General features: G+C 37.7%; 1 long non-coding RNA gene across 1 annotated transcript; it reads left to right on the forward strand.

Annotated features, from left to right (window-relative positions):
- The first annotated feature begins 1,453 nt into the window (after positions 1–1,453).
- On the forward strand, positions 1,454–10,139 carry LOC128655453 (uncharacterized). Its single transcript, XR_008401804.1, has 2 exons — positions 1,454–1,563; positions 7,125–10,139. It is a non-coding gene; the product is annotated as an uncharacterized LOC128655453 (long non-coding RNA).
- Positions 10,140–18,092: the final 7,953 nt, after the last annotated feature.

The raw sequence follows: 18,092 nt of genomic DNA on the forward strand, positions 1-18,092 counted from the left end.
AACAAATAAGTTTTTTTTCTGATTTGCTACCGTTTACAATATGCAAGAATGATGTACAATTAGATGAAAGAACCTAGAAGCAAAATTCAGTACCATCTAGCTGGATATGCAGTACCTTAGAACGGTCAACAGATTTGCTGAATAACAGTGTGATGCACTGACCCCTACAGATCACTTTAAAGAATGAACGGTGGGAAACTTCCAGAGAGCTTTCAGACAAGACCCAACTTGCCCTAATACTTTCCCCTGATACGGCCCCCAGTAAACAGACATAGGAGGAGATTGGATAACTATATATATATTTTTTTTTTCTTAGAGTATGGAAAAAAGCATTATATTCATTCTTGTCACCTACAGTTCCACACGTATTACCATTTTTTGTGTTTTGACACCATATAATCGGTTACATGACACTTCAATCAATGGGCGCCATAATTTCATGACAAAAAATTATATATATATATATATAGGGTTTATTTTATTTCCTAGTCTAGACACCTGAAACAGCTTACTAAAAGGATAAACTGAAATTTACATTTAAAAAAAAATAAACAGTTTTATTGAGTCCATATACACTAAATGAACCACAACAACGATAAAAACAAAATATATGCAGATAAAAATAACGCCAGTTAAAAAAAACCCACACTAAATCAAAAGACAAGATGGTGGTGCGAATCGAGACATGCAGAATAAATAGCATCATATGGTGGTTAAAAAGCATACATTAGGGCCAGAAATCGTGTGAAGATGAGATTCCACCAGGAAATCAAGGAAAGGGCCAACCCTAGACTCAGACTGGCCTCCCCAAATATGGAGAGAGGGAGACAGCAATCACATAAAACGCATTCCTGACACGTAGGGGAAACAAGTCCCACCTCGTTCGGAACATCTGAGTGACATAGCTCACAATACTACACATTATCACAGCTGCAGCAAATGCTTTATGGCAGAGATAATACTAATCTAAGACAGAGTGAGTCCCTGCAGAGTACCTAACTCAGAGGACGAAACCAATGTATATAAATGTTTAACGTATCCATATTGAATACCAATACGCGGCAAACCTGCGGTGTACTTACAGGGCTATGCTTACTCATTGAAGATTGTAGCTTAATCATATAGCCGGTCCCTAAGAAGAAACGATAGAACAGGCGAGGGGCGGGTGGTGATGGAGCATACAGCAAGCCGCTGTCTGCCGTGTACTATGCGGTAGGTTCGGGTGATGCGCCTTACACCTCCAAGCTCGAGCTTCGCTTTGTAACCAACCAACAGCATAGGACGCGGCTTACGCACTGAACGGAACGACGCCGGCTCGCATACGTCATAAATCACCCTATATACTGACGTTGACGTCACATTTACTGAGCCAATCACTAGCCAGAGATACACACCACGGGGGCTTGGGGATAGAGGGAGGGGAGTGTAGCCAGCTGATAGCCGGTAAAAACTGGTTGAACAATCAAAGCTCTTGTGAACTGGGGAGGGGCTTTGCGGAGGCGGTGGAATTTTTGTTGTTGTTAGAAATTCTGACATTTGACAGTTTAACCCTTACGATGCAAGGTTTGTTGGCAACTGAATTTTTTTTTACTGAATTAGTAGACGTGACAGGGACTGGAGCTATTACAGCCGAACATACTCTAAATGAAATCGTGACTTGTAGAGGCCATTTGTGACGCACGAAGTTACGTGGGGAGCGTTGCGCATTGCGTCAAAAAGGGTATGGTGGCGTTTGTCTTATCCAACGACTGTGGACAGGTTATTGATTAACCTTCACGTTAGACTATAGTCCGGTGGTCTGAACTATATTAAGCAGGTCACAGGTTTACAGTACAATAGACAGATGGTGGGATTAGCAGGTGTTTAACAACGTGCTTTGCATGAAGCTGTTTTTATTTTGATTGACACACATGCCAGTTAAACCTCTTTGTCAGCTTGCAGGTGTATCCTGCTGAACACGTTGACAGTTTATACAGTTGAGTAATCATTTAGAGAGACCATATTTCTACAGTCGTGACATTTCTTTCAGTAATACCATATTCTTTTTTCGCCAAAAGTCGTGTACATTTTTTTTTTTCTACAGAATCCTAAACAAATACTTATTACTTAAAGGGATATGATACCCCAACATGTAATTTGTTTCAGACAGAGCATACAGTTTTTTAAAAGCATTTTCAAGATCTATTATCAACTATGCTTTGTTGCCCATAATATTCTATGTCGAAGGTAAGCATCAGGAGCACTACATGGTAGGAAATAATGCTACCATCTAGTGGAAAACTGCTGCCATAAAGTGTGCCAGAAATGGGCTGGTATTCTAAAATTTTCCTCAAACCCATGGACGTTGAATCAGCTGTTTGACCACAAATTTCTTTACTACGCATGTTTGACCACAAATTTCTTTACTACGCATGTACTCTACCGCGTTACTGCATTATCCAGCGCATCACCACATTCCAATTGCTGCGGTCCAGCATTCTTATGGGTCTGAGAACAAGTCTTACCATAAATGTAATCACTGCTCATGTGCTCTACCACAGAATCTAATCTTTACAACAGAACTGCTTGCTAACCACACGTATATACGGTGCACTGTAATTTCCCCTATCTGCACTATTTTTTTTCCCTCCACCTGCAGAGTTCAAGGGAAGACCCCCGCAGATCCTCTGGCATCCACCCCAAGTGAACCTTGGGGAGTGAGGTTTAAAAGGCTGAGGAAAAAAAAAAGATAGTTAAGATGGGGGTATTACAGTGCACCGTATATATGTTTGATGCAGTGACTCGAAGCGTATGCGCACTGATAGGATTTGCAGTCAGAAAGCTGAGCGGTGTCACTGAAACTGACGCGGTCCAGCATTATTATGGGTCAAAGAAAATTATAGAACAACGTCTCCTAAGCATACGCCCCTGCATTTCAACAAATGATATCAAGAGCATGAAGAAAAATTGATAATAGAAGTAAATTAAAAAGCTGTTAAAAATCATGCTCTATTTGAATCATGAAAGAACATTTTGGGGTTTCATATGCCTTTAAAGGGACATTATACACTCATTTTTTCTTTGCATAAATGTTTTGTAGATAATCTATTTATATAGCCCATAAAGTTTTTTTTTTTTTAATTAATGTATAGTTTTGCTTATTTTTAAATAACATTGCTCTGATTTTCAGACTCCTAACCAAGCCCCAAAGTTTTATGTGAATACGCTCGACTACCTACTCCAGCTTGCTCCTGTTTGTGTAAAGGGTCTTTTCATATGTAAAAGAAGGGGGGGGGGGCGTCTTATTTGCCACTTGCAGTGGGCTTTCCATCTACCTTTTCAACAGAGCCAAAGTGACAGCTTCTAAGTAAGTTTTTAAACTGTTTTATACTGGATTTTTATATCAGTATCTGTGCATATTATTCTTTATAGTAGTGTCTATTACATGCAGTTATATGAAAATGAGTGTATACTGTCCCTTTAAATACTATTAAGTTTTTCATTTATTTCAGTTTTTGCAATGTTCTGAACCTATTCTTGAGACTACAAAAAAACAACCTAATATTAATATTCTAAATTATTTTGTCATACAAAAACTGTACTAAGAAAAGTGTGTGTGTGTGTGTGGGGATGCCATGTTTGCAGCAATACATTGCTTTTTGTGAGTGGGGTAAGGTGTGTGTTAGTGGGTGTGGGTAAAAGCCGGATCTTGCCGGATCCATGCCTAATTTAGAAAAATACACACAAACACATCCAGACCCTTCTGTATCCAACAACATTTTACTGCAAAACATTTGGGCCGTTTCAGAACCAGCACATTTTTACAGAAAAACAGCCGGATCCTGCCGGAACCATGCCTAATTTAGACAGAAACACACATATCTAAGCGTTTTCCACACAAACACATCCAGACACTTCTGTATCCAACAACATTTTACTCAAAAACATTTGGGTTGTTTCAGAACCAACACTTTTCTACAGAAAAACAGCTAGATTCTGCCGGATCCATGCCTAATTTAGACAAATACACACAAATGTAACTGTTTTCCACACAAACACATCCAGACACTTCTGTATCCAATAACATTTTACTCAAAAATATTTGGGTCCTTTCAGAACCAACACTTTTTTACAGAAAAACAGCTGGATCCATGCCTAATTTAGACAGATACACACAAATGTAATTGATTTCCACACAAACACACCCATACACTTCTGGATCCATAAATATTTTAAACAAAAATGTTTGGGTCCTTTCAGAACCAACACTTCTTTTCAGAAAAACAGATCCTGCTGGATCCATGCCTAATTTAGACAGATATACACAAATTTTAGTGTTTTCCATACAAACACATCCAGACACTTCTGTATCCTTCAATATTTTACACCAAAACATCTGTGTCCTTTTAGAACCAACACTTTTTTTTTTTTGCTTCAAAACAGCCGGATCCTGCCAGATCCATGCCTAATTTAGGCAGATATACACAAATGTAAGTGTTTTCCACACAAATACATCCAGATACTTGTGGATCCATCAATATTTTACGCAAAAACGTTTGGGTCCTTTCAGAACCAGCACTTTTTTTTACAGAAAAACAGCCGGATCCTGCCGGATCCATGTCAAATTTAGACAAATACACACAAATTTAAGTGTTTTCCACACAAACACATCGACACTTCTGGATCCATTAATATTTTACGCAAAAACATTTGGGTCCTTTCAGAACCAACACTTTGTTACAGAAGAACAGCCGGATCCATGTCAAATTTAGACAAATACACACAAATTTAAGTGTTTTCCACACAAACACATCCAGACACTTCAGGATCAATCAATATTTTACGCAAAAACATTTGGGTCCTTTCAGAACCAACACTTTTTTTCAGAAAAACAGCCGGATCCTACCGGATCCATGCCTAATTTAGGCAGATACACACAAATTTAAGTGTTTTCCACACAAACACATCCAAACACTTCTGTATCCAACAACATTTTACTCAAAAACATCTAGGTTCTTTCAGAACCAACACTTTTTTACAGAAAAATGGCCGGATCCTGCTGGATCCATGCCTAATTTCGACAGATACACACAAATTTAAGTGTTTTCCGCAAAAACACATCCAGACACTTCTGTATCCAACATCATTTTCCAGCAGGATCTGTCTTTTTTCTATCAGCCAATCGGAATTAAGGTAGAAAAAATCCTATTGGCTGATGCAATCAGCCAATAGGATTGAGGTTCAATCCTATTGGCTGATCCAATCAGCCAATAGGATTGAGCTGGCATTCTATTGGCTGTTCCAATCAACCAATAGAATGCAAGCTCAATCCTATTGGCTGATTGCATTGCATTGGATTTTTTATACCTTAATTCCTATTGGCTGATGGAATTCTATCAGCCATTCGGAATCTAAGGGACGCCATCTTGGATGCTTCGCTGATTTATTACCTATGGAGATAGATAATAAACATTTAGCTGTGATGTTATAACTTTCAAACTTGTCATCTAGGTCATAGACCCAGAGATCTTGGGGAGAAAGATATTTAATCACTTTAGGCTCTGCACTAATAAACCTTCGCTTATGTAGCTAGCTTCCTGTTTTAAGTTCAGTTTGGCATACTTGGTTTTTCCAAGGTCATGCACTTGCATGTGGATAAATAATGGAACCATAAAATATAACTTGAATTGAAATGATTGCTTAAATATTCCTTGAAATGTAAGAGGACGTGTTGGGGAGTTACTTACACCTTTCAATGTAGACTTTGATACGTAAGAAAAATAGTATCTCATATATATCTAAAATTGTGCCTGTTTTTTTAGCCAAGAAGTCTATGCAATGCTTACTTCTCGCTTAAATTAAGTGTGAAGTGACTAGATAGAAACCATTTGTTCTTAAGTAATCTTTAGATATATCATAAAGTCCAAAATTGAAAAAATATTTCATTTTGACAGTGAGTTTATCAGACCTATTTAAAGAATTTTGTGCAAAAAAGACATTGAGTCACATAATGGCTTTATAAGTAAACAGATGTTACATGTATAAGCATAATAGCCATAAGATTGTCTGAGTACAATAATATGTATCGCACAAAACAGTGGTTAAATTGTATAAACCGCTCATGCAAATTTTCACTTTCCCATGGGCGGATAAAGCAAGGAGCATTTAAATAGTGCAAATGCTGATACAAAGACAGTTCTGAGGAAGCACCTTCCCAGTTTATGAGGGGGTAAAACGTACATTGGCATTGGCTGACCGTGTCACATGACTCTTTTTGCACCAAGTGAAAGTGTTTGGCATCTTGCGGCGCTAACTTTGAAACTGCAGGATCAGAAGCAGATCTGTTTGTGCTGTTCTGCTACTTTATGTATGAATATTTTTCTGCCTATTGTCAAGGTATATGTATATTATATATTTGGCTAATCAATTCCAAATAATTCATTCATTCAGAAAAATTGACTTGAAACTCATGTCCAGTCCTCTCCCATTCAATATGCAAAGTTAAAATGCATCCAAGTGAAGACAATAAAACATTTGGTCTACTTAATTTAAACAATCGCTTAAAAAGGAATGTTGTAAAAGTGATTTTGAAGAAGAACAAAGTTTTATAGCTTGAGATAGGATAGGACCATTGAGTCACTTCAAAACATCCCTTACCCCATACAGTGAGTGGGGACGGGGTGTCTGGGATCTGTCTTTGAGGCTAAATGATATGCTCACAATTTCAAGGAAATGGAAATTAACATGATGGAGCCTCAAAAGTGCATGCCCATATATGGGTTTCCTGCCAAAGTAAGGAGCCGATCTGTCTAAGAAAAGGTTTGAAAACACAAACATTTTCAGGGATTGTAATTTTTGACAACTACTTGTAAAGTGATCCCTGCTGTGAAATTGAAGCAATGAAGGTTGACCAGCAAAAACACATGTTATAGTGTAACTACTTGAATTCAAAAACATTTTTATACAGCCGGAAAATTTAAATAACTATATAACAATCTATAATTTACTGGATTTTTGTATAATTTTAAACTGCATAGAAATGAATGTATATATGGGAAATAGATTACAATTTTGTAATAGATTAAATGGCATTTGTGATAATCCCCTTGTTGAAGTATATATAACATGGTTTTTCTATCTTTCAGATGGGGCTAGAGGATACTGAGTGCAGGATTGCCTGCATGGGATGATCTGAGTCATGTCATATGATTATACACTAGATGTTTATGAAAGTTTAAACACGTCTCTGAAAATATAACAGATGTATAAATGCTATAATTTTGGAATAATTAGCAGTATGGTTGCTTTGATATAGTGTAGTGTTGAAAACATAATGTGCTTGGTATTGGAATAATCAGAAAATTCACATGCTATCCTGCCTGGAATTCGGAGTGTAAGTAATTAATGCAAGAAATTATGATGATTTTAAATAATCATTATATGGAAGATATTTAAATTATAGCAAACAAAAATGTTCAGAATGAATCTGTTTTGTTTGTCACGTTGCCCCCGATGGACAAAATCCGGTATTACAACTAAAAGACGAATGGTTGTTACAAAGATGCATCTCCCTGACAACATACATTCCCAAAATGAACCAATGAGAAGGGACAAGCACCGTGGGCGTGAATGAAAAAGATCATCAATGATTATATAAGGAATAGCTAAATGTAAGACAAAAAACAATTTTTGGTGATCTGCTTGTCACTAGTGATTGATAACTGGCAGCCATTCTCTTGGGGACAAGGTCATTTTAAGCAAGGAACCGAAAACTTACCTTGATCTATGCGATAACTTTCCTTCAAATGAGATGATCTAAAGATATTTGGAAAAGACAACTACGAATTGGTTCAAATTGGTGAGGTATAATTGTTCTAATTTTTAATATTTGAAACAAAGGTTATTGGTAAGACCATGTTCAAATTGTAGTTAAGAGATTTAAAAGAGCATTTTGTATTTTAGCTTATATTCAGAGCCTGTGTATTGTTAAACATATATCCTTAATGCTAAGTTGTTTTACTGTGCAAATATAGAGTTATAACTCAGAGTTTGGTTATTGGCACAAATAATATATACAATTTCTGATGTTTTAAATTGGAATTATATTAGAATAAATTGTGGTTAAATAGCTGAGTGTATTGCTTGAATGTTAGCAGCTAAATATCTTGGAATCTCATTGTGTAAATTGAATGAAATTCTATTGTGAATAAGGCTAGTTTTAAAGGTAAACTTTTATGAACTTTGCATAGCATATTTTAATAGTTTTTAAACGTGTATAGTATTGATTCATATTCTGATTCCTACAAATATATTTCAATGTGTTTATAGATATTAACAAATAAAAAAGAATTCAGGAATTTATATTAATTTTATGGTTTCTAGAATATGCATATTTTATTGGGGTTCAGTTTAAAGGATAATTATTAAATATATTGTGTTATAACCCTGCCATATACTGACACTATGTACTTGCATAATCAGTATATACCTGCTATTTTAGAGAGAAATTACTGAAGCACGTAGATCACCAGTATATATACTACCCAGGTATAGCTCCTATGGTTATTACCTAGGAGTCCTCGGGTTAGTAGGGGTGCAATCGGCTTTATCTCTCCCTTTCTTTATGCTGTTACTTTGAACTACTGTATTACTCATGCTTGTGGACCAGAGATTTGAAGCTTAGATCCCCATATGTTTCTGTCCTGGTGATACCTCCTTTGAATTTCTAGGGGGTCCAGGTCTCAGAAGGGGTGTAGCTGATTACTTCTGAGTCTTTATTTTGCTACAGTGTTATGTACTATCTCTCACCTTGATGTTATGATTGTCAGTGACCAGTCACTTGATTCCATTATATGGATTTCGGTCTTTAGCTTACATGTGTTGTAAGCTTGATGTATATTGAAAGTTATGTATTTTGTATATATTCTAGTGGGCCTGCTACCATTTTGGAGGTGTTAAAGTGCTTAACCACACATAATGTGTGCAATGTATCCTATCTGACCCTTACGCTAATAAATATTTTAAAAGAGTGCTGTAGTCCCTGTCTTGTTGTGATACGCATAATAGCGTATCTATCTCTTTTAAACAAGTTTAAATAGCATTTTTCTTCACTCAGAAGAAAATGTTATTTTTTTAAACACACACAAACAAATATAGATACATAACTATATATATATATTTTAAATAAAAATAACATTCTTCTGAGTGAAGAACAATGCTATTTAAACTATTTCTTAAAGCACCTTTAGCTATAGCACACTTGGCTTATTGAACCTTTTGGATAGTGCTCGAACAAAAGCAAGAACATTGTTTTGCAGTATGCCCCATAGAAGTCTGTGGGGATAGGCAGTTAGCTCGGCCACACTGTCCAACCCCCAAATGTTAATGAGTTTGAGGCTTTCGCTTGAGTGATAACTTTTTACTTTCAACTTGTAATTGGAGGGCAAAAATAAGAGTGCTATGGATTTAAAGGGACAGTCTAGTCAAAATTAAACTTTCATGATTCAGATAGGGCATGCAATTTTAAACAACTTTCAAATTTACTTTTATCATCAAATTTGCTTTGTTCCCTTGGTGGTATTTTTGAAAAGCTAAACCTAGCTAGGCTTAAACTGATTTCTAAACAGTTGAAAACCGCCTCCTAGCTCAGAGCATTTTGAAAGTTTTTCACAGTTAGACTGTGCTAGTTCACATGTGTCATATAGATAACATTGTGCTCACTCCCGTGAAGTTATTTAGGAGTCTTCACTGATTGACTACACTGCATGTCTGTCAAAGGCACTTAGATAAGGAGGCTGTCTGCAAATGATTTAGATACAAGGTAATCACAGAGGTAAAAAGTATATTAATATAACTGTGTTGGTTACGCAAAAACAGGGAATGGGCAATAAAGGGATTATCTATCTTTTTAAATAAGAAAAATTTTGGTGTAGACTGTCCCTTTAACTTGAGTGGTGCTAATCTTTTTGCACTCCACTTGTAATCTATGCCGTAATGTCTTTACTCCCAATGTGACTTAAATGAAAAATAAAATTCACGGATTTGCAGAAAGTTGTTGAATGTATTAAGCTAGACTGTGTGAATGAAGATGATTTGTCTGATTAATTTTGTTGTACTAAAGTCTTTCAAATTGTAAAATAAAGTATTTATTTTTCCAGTAACTACTGTATAATTAGTTGATTTCCCACGTGAAATTTGTCAATTCCTGTCTTATTTTCTTAAAAAAAGTTGACAACCCAAATGGTGTTCAATGTTCATAAATCTGATGTATTGGAATATCACTGTTGAATTCTCTCAATGTCACGTATTAGTGATACTTTCGGGGTAGAAGTTGTGTGTTGTATGTGATTTTACAAATGGTGGCTTACTGACCGTAAAGTATATCTCAAGTTTAATGAGAAAGTGCCCGGTTTTTAAAAATATTCTTAAAAATACGAGCATTCATTCATTCAACATTACATTTAAGCGTCTTTTTTCAAATACCTTTTTCTTTATGAAACCAGACCGGCGATCCTCTGCCCGCAGCTCCGGCTTCCTCCAATCATTGCGTGGCCTCACAAGCTGGACGCTTTGGGTTGCACGCAATAATTGGAGGAAGCCGGATTTATCATTGCTGTGCTAAGTACAGCAGGAGCTGCGGGCGGAAGATCGCCGGGCTGTTTTCATAAAGAAAAAGGTAAGTATTTAAAAAAGATGCATAAATGTAAAGTATAATAAATGAAAGTGCCCCTGTTTTTAAGACTATTTAAAAAAAACGGTCACTTTCTCATTAAACTTGACATTCACTTTAATTTGGTGCTTATGCTTCGATAGAGAGCCCCTTCCCTTTGGGACTTTCATGAGGTGCAGGGAAATCGAAATAAAACTTTTAGGATTCAGTGTACAATTAAACAAAACAAATCTACAAATCTGTATAATATTGTTGCTAACATAGCTGCCACATGGTGCTCAAAACACGTACACACTCCTGAGCTAACTTCAGTATGCTCTCATGGGAAGGAACTAAGTTTTAACATCAAAAGAAAGAAGTAAATTTGATTATAGAAATTCTGATGGATTAAAATGTCAAAGCCCTAGCCGAAAAAAAATAATATATATATATATACAAAAATCAAACCTTGTTCAATCATCCTGGGACAACTGAACAAAGTACACAAAAATACAAATAAATGCAAAGCCTGCTGAACAGATCTAAACAGCTGAGCAAAGTACAAAACATACGGTACAATTCAAACGGGAATTTAGCAAAAACTGTCTGATGCAACTGACACACAACAACCAATACACGTCAGCAAAAGCAGCCGGCAGAGACTGAGAGAAAAGTGTGTAATCCAAGGACCGGAGTGAGGAACAAAAAATAAATATATTATGTATCTGCAACAATGGATGTAACGACTGGAAAGTTGTGTAATCAAGCAAATAAGAAACCCTGTGCTTCTGCCTAGATGGATTGAAAAAGGCCCCCATTTAAATTCAACAGAAGAGCTGTAAGAAAAGATTTTATGCATAATGAGGGAATGATTTTCCTTCGTTTTCCAAGCCATTTTTATCTAAACTAATCTGAAAACCCACCCAACAGATACAGAATATATATATATAATTTTATTATTTATTTATTTTATTTTAGTTAATTCATGAAAATGTGTTATTTTGGAACTGACCCTGGCCTTCGTGGCATTTTTGTGGGTTTTTCTTAGTCCTTTATGTGAGAAAGGTAACCAGTCATTGGCACACAACTTCATTATAAACATCAGTATACTATACAAAATCGCACCTTCTATTTATTCATGTTAATTCAATGAATATTAGCTGTTTACTTGCAGTTCGAGATACTAGGATAGTCTACCACATAAACATTCATATACACACCAGAAAAGCAGCTCTTTGTTTCTCATAAGGCACACACTTAAAAAGACAGTAAAGTTAAAATTAAAATGGTCTAATCCTGATAGAGAATGCAGTTTTAAACAACTTTCCAATTTCCTTTTATTTATCAAATTTGCTTTATTCTCTCTGTATCCTTTGAGAAAGAGCAGCAATTCATTACTGAACACATTGGGTGAACCAATGACAAGAGGCATATATATGCAGCTAGCTCCAATTAGTGCATTGATGTTCCTGAGCCTTCCTAGGTATGCTTTGCAACAAAGGACTCTAAGAGAAAGAAGTAAATTAGAAAACAGAAGTACATTTTAAAGTTGTTAAAAATAGCTTACTCTATCTGAATTGTGAATACATAAACTTTATTTTTAAAGTGGGATGTAAGAGTTATAGTGGGGAAGTGAGCAAGGTGTCGGAGAGTGAGAGACAATAATAGAGTGTATGAGACAGAGAGTGATAGAAGCACAGAGGATGAGAGAGAGAGAATAAGGGGACTATCTATCAAGCTCCAAATGGAGCTTGATGCCCCGTGTTTCTGGCGAGCCTGCAGACTCGCCAGAAACAGCAGTTATGAAGCAGCGGTCTAAAGACCGCTGCTCCATAACCCTGTTCGCCTGCTCTGAGCAGGCGGACAGACATCGCCGGAATTCAACCCGTTCGAGTACGATCAGGTTGAGTGACACCTCCCTGCTGGCGGACGATTGGCTGTGAGTCTGCAGGGGGCGGCGTTGCACCAGCAGCTATTGTGAGCTGCTGGTGCAATGCTGAATACGTAGAGCGTATTGCTCTCCGCATTTAACGAGGTCTTCCGGACCTGATCCGCACTGTTGTATCAGGTCCGCAAGACCTATGATAAATAGGCCTCTAAGAGTCTGAGGAGAGAAAGGAGTACATCTGAATATAGGGTGAGGAGAATAGAATGTAAGCAGTGCGAGATAAACAGTGGTAGAAGTATCAATATGGAGAGGTAAAGATAAAGAAATGTAGACAACATTGAAATAGCCCCATGCCAGATATCGCTGACTGCCGACAGCATGCGCTGTCGGCATTTAACATTGCACAAGCAGTTCATCAAAACTGCTTGTGCAATGTTAAATGCCAACAGCATATGCTGTCAGCATTCAGCGATGTCTGGTGGACATGATCCGCCAGACATGCCCCCCCCCCCTCAGGTTCGTGGCCAGGGCGTGTCAATCAACCAGATTGTACACGATCGGCCAGATTGATGTCCACAGCCTCAGAGCAGGTGGATGAGTTAGTTTTTTTACTGTTCCTGTTGCATGATATAAAAAGGGTGCAGGAGGCTATTTGCAACTTTTTCTAAGGTAAGATTTTGAAGATGACTAAGGTGTAGACTGTCCCTTTAACTTGCCAGTCAAAATGTTGCCATTTGACATCCATTCTCTACTCCCTGCACTGGTTGCCAAAAAATAGTGCATACTATTCAAGGTAGGCCTGCTATTCTACAAAGCTCTGCATGATCAGGGATGAAGCTATCTAAAAGATTTACTGGTGCCCTATGCCCCAACTCGCACATTCCAATCAGCACATTGCCTGTAAGCTAAATGTGCCAAGAATTCACTAAAAATTAGGTTTGCAAGCTTTTAGCCATGCCACCCATCTCTTTGGAACACTCTCCCCAGCACAGTAAAAAGAAGCCACTTCTGTGTGCATATTTAAGTAGACTCAGGACCTAACTCTTCACACAAGCCTTTCAGGAATAACATATCTTACCTTTTTTTTTTAATATTTTTATTAAGGAATATGCAAATAATAATACATACAATGAAGAAACATACACAAAAGAAAAACACAATGTACAGGGTTCCTTGTTTTGTGAATTACAGTAGGTCCAATAGTTCATATGAGCGAATATTCTTGGGTATTGCATCAGACTTTGGTTGAACTGGCATGGAGAGAGTCCAGAAATTAAAATGTCTCAAAAAAACAAATAATGATGGGCAACCCCCAAGGTTCTTACAAATGGATCTAAGATGAAGAAAATACCATAAATAGTTAAATCTACAAGCATCAATTAGACTATTAATAAGATAAGTAGAACAGAACAAGGAGCGCCAGAACTTCAATATTTTTTTATTTTGTTAATTTTCATGCCAATGCTGGCAAATGAATAGTCTGCCTAGGTGCTAAAAGCCTATGTAGCGTCTTGTTTAAACTAAATTATCTCCACCCAGGGTTCTAGAAAGTAAGAAAGTTAGAATGTGGAGTCGTAGAAGCAGTTGTAAGTATAAGAATAAGGCGAGGGGAGGAACTGGGGATGAGGTACTTCAAACAGTATGACTAAGGAGGGGGTAACCATAGGTTATGTTAAGGGAGTCTCACTACGTGTATTGGAGCAAAGGTCCCATATGTTCCAATAGCGCTCCATGCTATCAATTGCATTATAAAAGCCCTTTTTCATGGTCACAAGATAATCTATCATTTTGGTAACCTGATGTAAGTTGTGTGCTTCAGGTTTTTTTCCAGCAATGTGCTATACATATTTTAGCAGCCAAAAGTGTTCTTTGGGATATCAAAATAGTTTTGATTCCAATATGTAGTAGGCAAGAGCTGGGGACTCAACCACTACTATCCCCTATTTTGTGCATAACTGGAAAATTTGCTTCCAGAAAGGGGTGACTTTTAAGCACGACCACCAGATATGGAAAGCAGAACTAGTCTCCCCACTGTCTCCAGCTGCAAGGGTAAGAGTCAGAATACATTTTGGCCAATTTGAGTGGAGTCAAATACCATTTCAGCAATAACTTAACATATGTTTCAAGATGAGAAATAAAATGTAATTATTTATTTGTAAACATAGTGTCCATTTCTAATTCTTTATTAATAATAATTCTATCTAGCTCCCTTTCCCAGTCTTTTGTGTTTAGTTTCACAGTAATCTTGTAATAGAAACGTGTGGTGAGTTTTTAATAATTTAATCAGTCTCCCACCTGCCTTCCATCTCCTCTCCCAATAAGTGTGATCCCGCAAATTAAATCTTTGAAAGCCCAAAGCTTGACACATGCTGAGAACCCCAACACTTTCAAAGAAAAGCCATCTAGGGTTCCTTTTACCATACCTACTATCTGTTGAGGAGTAAGGATTCTGTTTTGTCTATATAAGTTGCCCACTTCATTAATATTCCATTTGAATCAGTCAGATTCATGTGTACAGGGAGTGCAGAATTATTAGGCAAGTTGTATTTTTGAGGATTAATTTTATTATTGAACAACAACCATGTTCTCAATGAACCCAAAAAACTCATTAATATCAAAGCTGAATAGTTTTGGAAGTAGTTTTTAGTTTGTTTTTAGTTATAGCTATTTTAGGGGGATATCTGCGTGGCCGGACTTTTAGCCGACGGACACTTGGCCGACGGACATTTGGCCAAAACACAAGTGGCTGTCACATAACAGTCCGGCCACGAGATAGATAGATTTGATAGATAGATAGATCAATAGATGCAATAGATACATTTGATAGATACGATAGATAGATTTGATAGATAAATCGATAGATTTGATAGATAGATTCCCAGATAGGGAATTACATGGTAAGGTTCCCAGAGGCTGTTGCGGCGCCCGAGGCTCTGATTAGAACAGAGCACTCTGGAACGTATCTGCCCTCGGCCGAAATTGGAACATTCTTTAGCTTTCTGTCTGTCAGCCAAATGTCCGTCGGCCAAATGTCCGTCTGCCAAATGTCCTTCTGCCAAATGTCTTTCTGCATTTTGTCAGAGCACCAATATCTGTGTGTGCAGGTGACTATTACTGTGCATAATTATTAGGCAACAAAAAAAAATATATACCCATTTCAATGATTTATTTTTACCAGTGAAACCAATATAACATCTCAACATTCACAAATATACATTTCTGACATTCAAAAACAAAACAAAAACAAATCAGTGACCAATATAGCCACCTTTCTTTGCAAGGACACTCAAAAGCCTGCCATCCATGGATTCTGTCAGTGTTTTGATTTGTTCACCATCAACATTGCGTGCAGCAGCAACCACAGCCTCCCAGACACTGTTCAGAGAGGTGTACTGTTTTCCCTCCTTGTAAATCTCACATTTGATGATGGACCACAGGTTCTCAATGGGGTTCAGATCAGGTGAACAAGGAGGCCATGTCATTAGATTTTCTTCTTTTATACCCTTTCTTGCCAGCCACGCTGTGGAGTACTTGGACGCGTGTGATGGAGCATTGTCCTGCATGAAAATCATGTTTTTCTTGAAGGATGCAGACTTCTTCCTGTACCACTGCTTGAAGAAGGTGTCTTGCAGAAACTGGCAGTAGGACTGGGAGTTGAGCTTGACTCCATCCTCAACCCGAAAAGGCCCCACAAGCTCATCTTTGATGATACCAGCCCAAACCAGTACTCCACCTCCACCTTGCTGGCGTCTGAGTCGGACTGGAGCTCTCTGCCCTTTACCAATCCAGCCACGGGCCCATCCATCTGGCCCATCAAGACTCACTCTCATTTCATCAGTCCATAAAACCTTAGAAAAATCAGTCTTGAGATATTTCTTGGCCCAGTCTTGACGTTTCAGCTTGTGTGTCTTGTTCAGTGGTGGTCGTCTTTCAGCCTTTCTTACCTTGGCCATGTCTCTGAGTATTGCACACCTTGTGCTTTTGGGCACTCCAGTGATGTTGCAGCTCTGAAATATGGCCAAACATGTGGCAAGTGGCATCTTGGCAGCTGCACGCTTGACTCTTCTCAGTTCATGGGCAGTTATTTTGCGCCTTGGTTTTTCCACACGCTTCTTGCGACCCTGTTGACTATTTTGAATTAAACGCTTGATTGTTCGATGATCACGCTTCAGAAGCTTTGCAATTTTAAGAGTGCTGCATCCCTCTGCAAGATATCTCACTATTTTTGACTTTTCTTTCCTTCTTTTGACCCATTTTGCCAAAGGAAAGGAAGTTGCCTAATAATTATGCACACCTGATATAGGGTGTTGATGTCATTAGACCACACCCCTTCTCATTACAGAGATGCACATCACCTAATATGCTTAATTGGTAGTAGGCTTTCGAGCCTATACAGCTTGGAGTAAGACAACATGCATAAAGAGGATGATGTGGTCAAAATACTAATTTGCCTAATAATTCTGCACTCCCTGTATTTGGAAGGTCTTCAAATAGGCCTTTGAGGCCATGAATTGGGGAACCGTGGGGTGATCTCTAACCTTTTTATGTATATATACCTTGTGTAAAGCGCTTTGACTGCAAACAGGAAAAGAAAATTAAATATAAGATTTTGTTATTATTAGTTGAATTAACATAGCCCTTGTGTGGTTACTTTGTATACAGAACTTAATGCCATTAGTTATCAAGAACAAAGAAGGAGAAAACTGTAAAAAACAAGCGGGCACACATGGTAAACGTTATAACAGTATAATAATCCAATGTAACAAAATGATAATAGGCCCAGTACTCTGCTCAAGGGGATGAGGGAAAAGGCTAAAATGAAAGGAATTAATGGAAAGAAAGGGAGATGAGGAAGAGCTTGTTGGTCAGCAAACAAACATCGTAAATACAGCCCATAGGTCAAGAATGTGCATATACTTTATGTACTACTGATACCTTATCTTTGTGTTTTAAGTATATTTTGTGAAAATATTTTTTAACTGTATTATCCAGGCCAGCTAGTTGAATAACTGTGTGAGAAACAGTCAGCTTTAGTCACACACAGTAGGTGATAAAGAGGCAGATGGATGGTACAGAATACATGGTGCAAATTTGAATTCTTGCCTAGAGTGCATGAAACATGTGTGGATGGGCCCTACCCCCCTCACGCCCATTTATTATCCTGGCCCAACACCTTTTACAGATAGGGTTGCCAGGTGTCCAATATTTGAACGGACAGTCTAGTATTTCTGTTTGCTGTCCAGTAAAATATATATATTTTTAAAAACTGACAATTTTGGGTCTATTCTCTCCATGTGCCTTACTGACTGCCTGACAAACTTTGTTAAAGTCAGTGGGACTGTGAAGCTAAGTAGCACATTGCTGAATAGAGCAGCATAGCCTCTCAGTTTTCAAAGTGGAAGTTGTGGTTGTTGTTTCTCTTGTTTAGAGAAGAATTGCCTGGTATTTCGGTGCTGGACTGTCATTGGGCAGGGTCAGACTGATATACTACAGGATATTTTTTTCTCTGTGAAAAGGCATCAACGTGTGCTAAAAGAGTATGCACCCTGAGTGGCAATGAACAGGCATGGAAGTTAT

This window comes from Bombina bombina, chromosome 4 (genome assembly GCF_027579735.1).
Source record: "Bombina bombina isolate aBomBom1 chromosome 4, aBomBom1.pri, whole genome shotgun sequence".
Taxonomy (NCBI): Eukaryota; Metazoa; Chordata; class Amphibia; order Anura; family Bombinatoridae; genus Bombina; species Bombina bombina.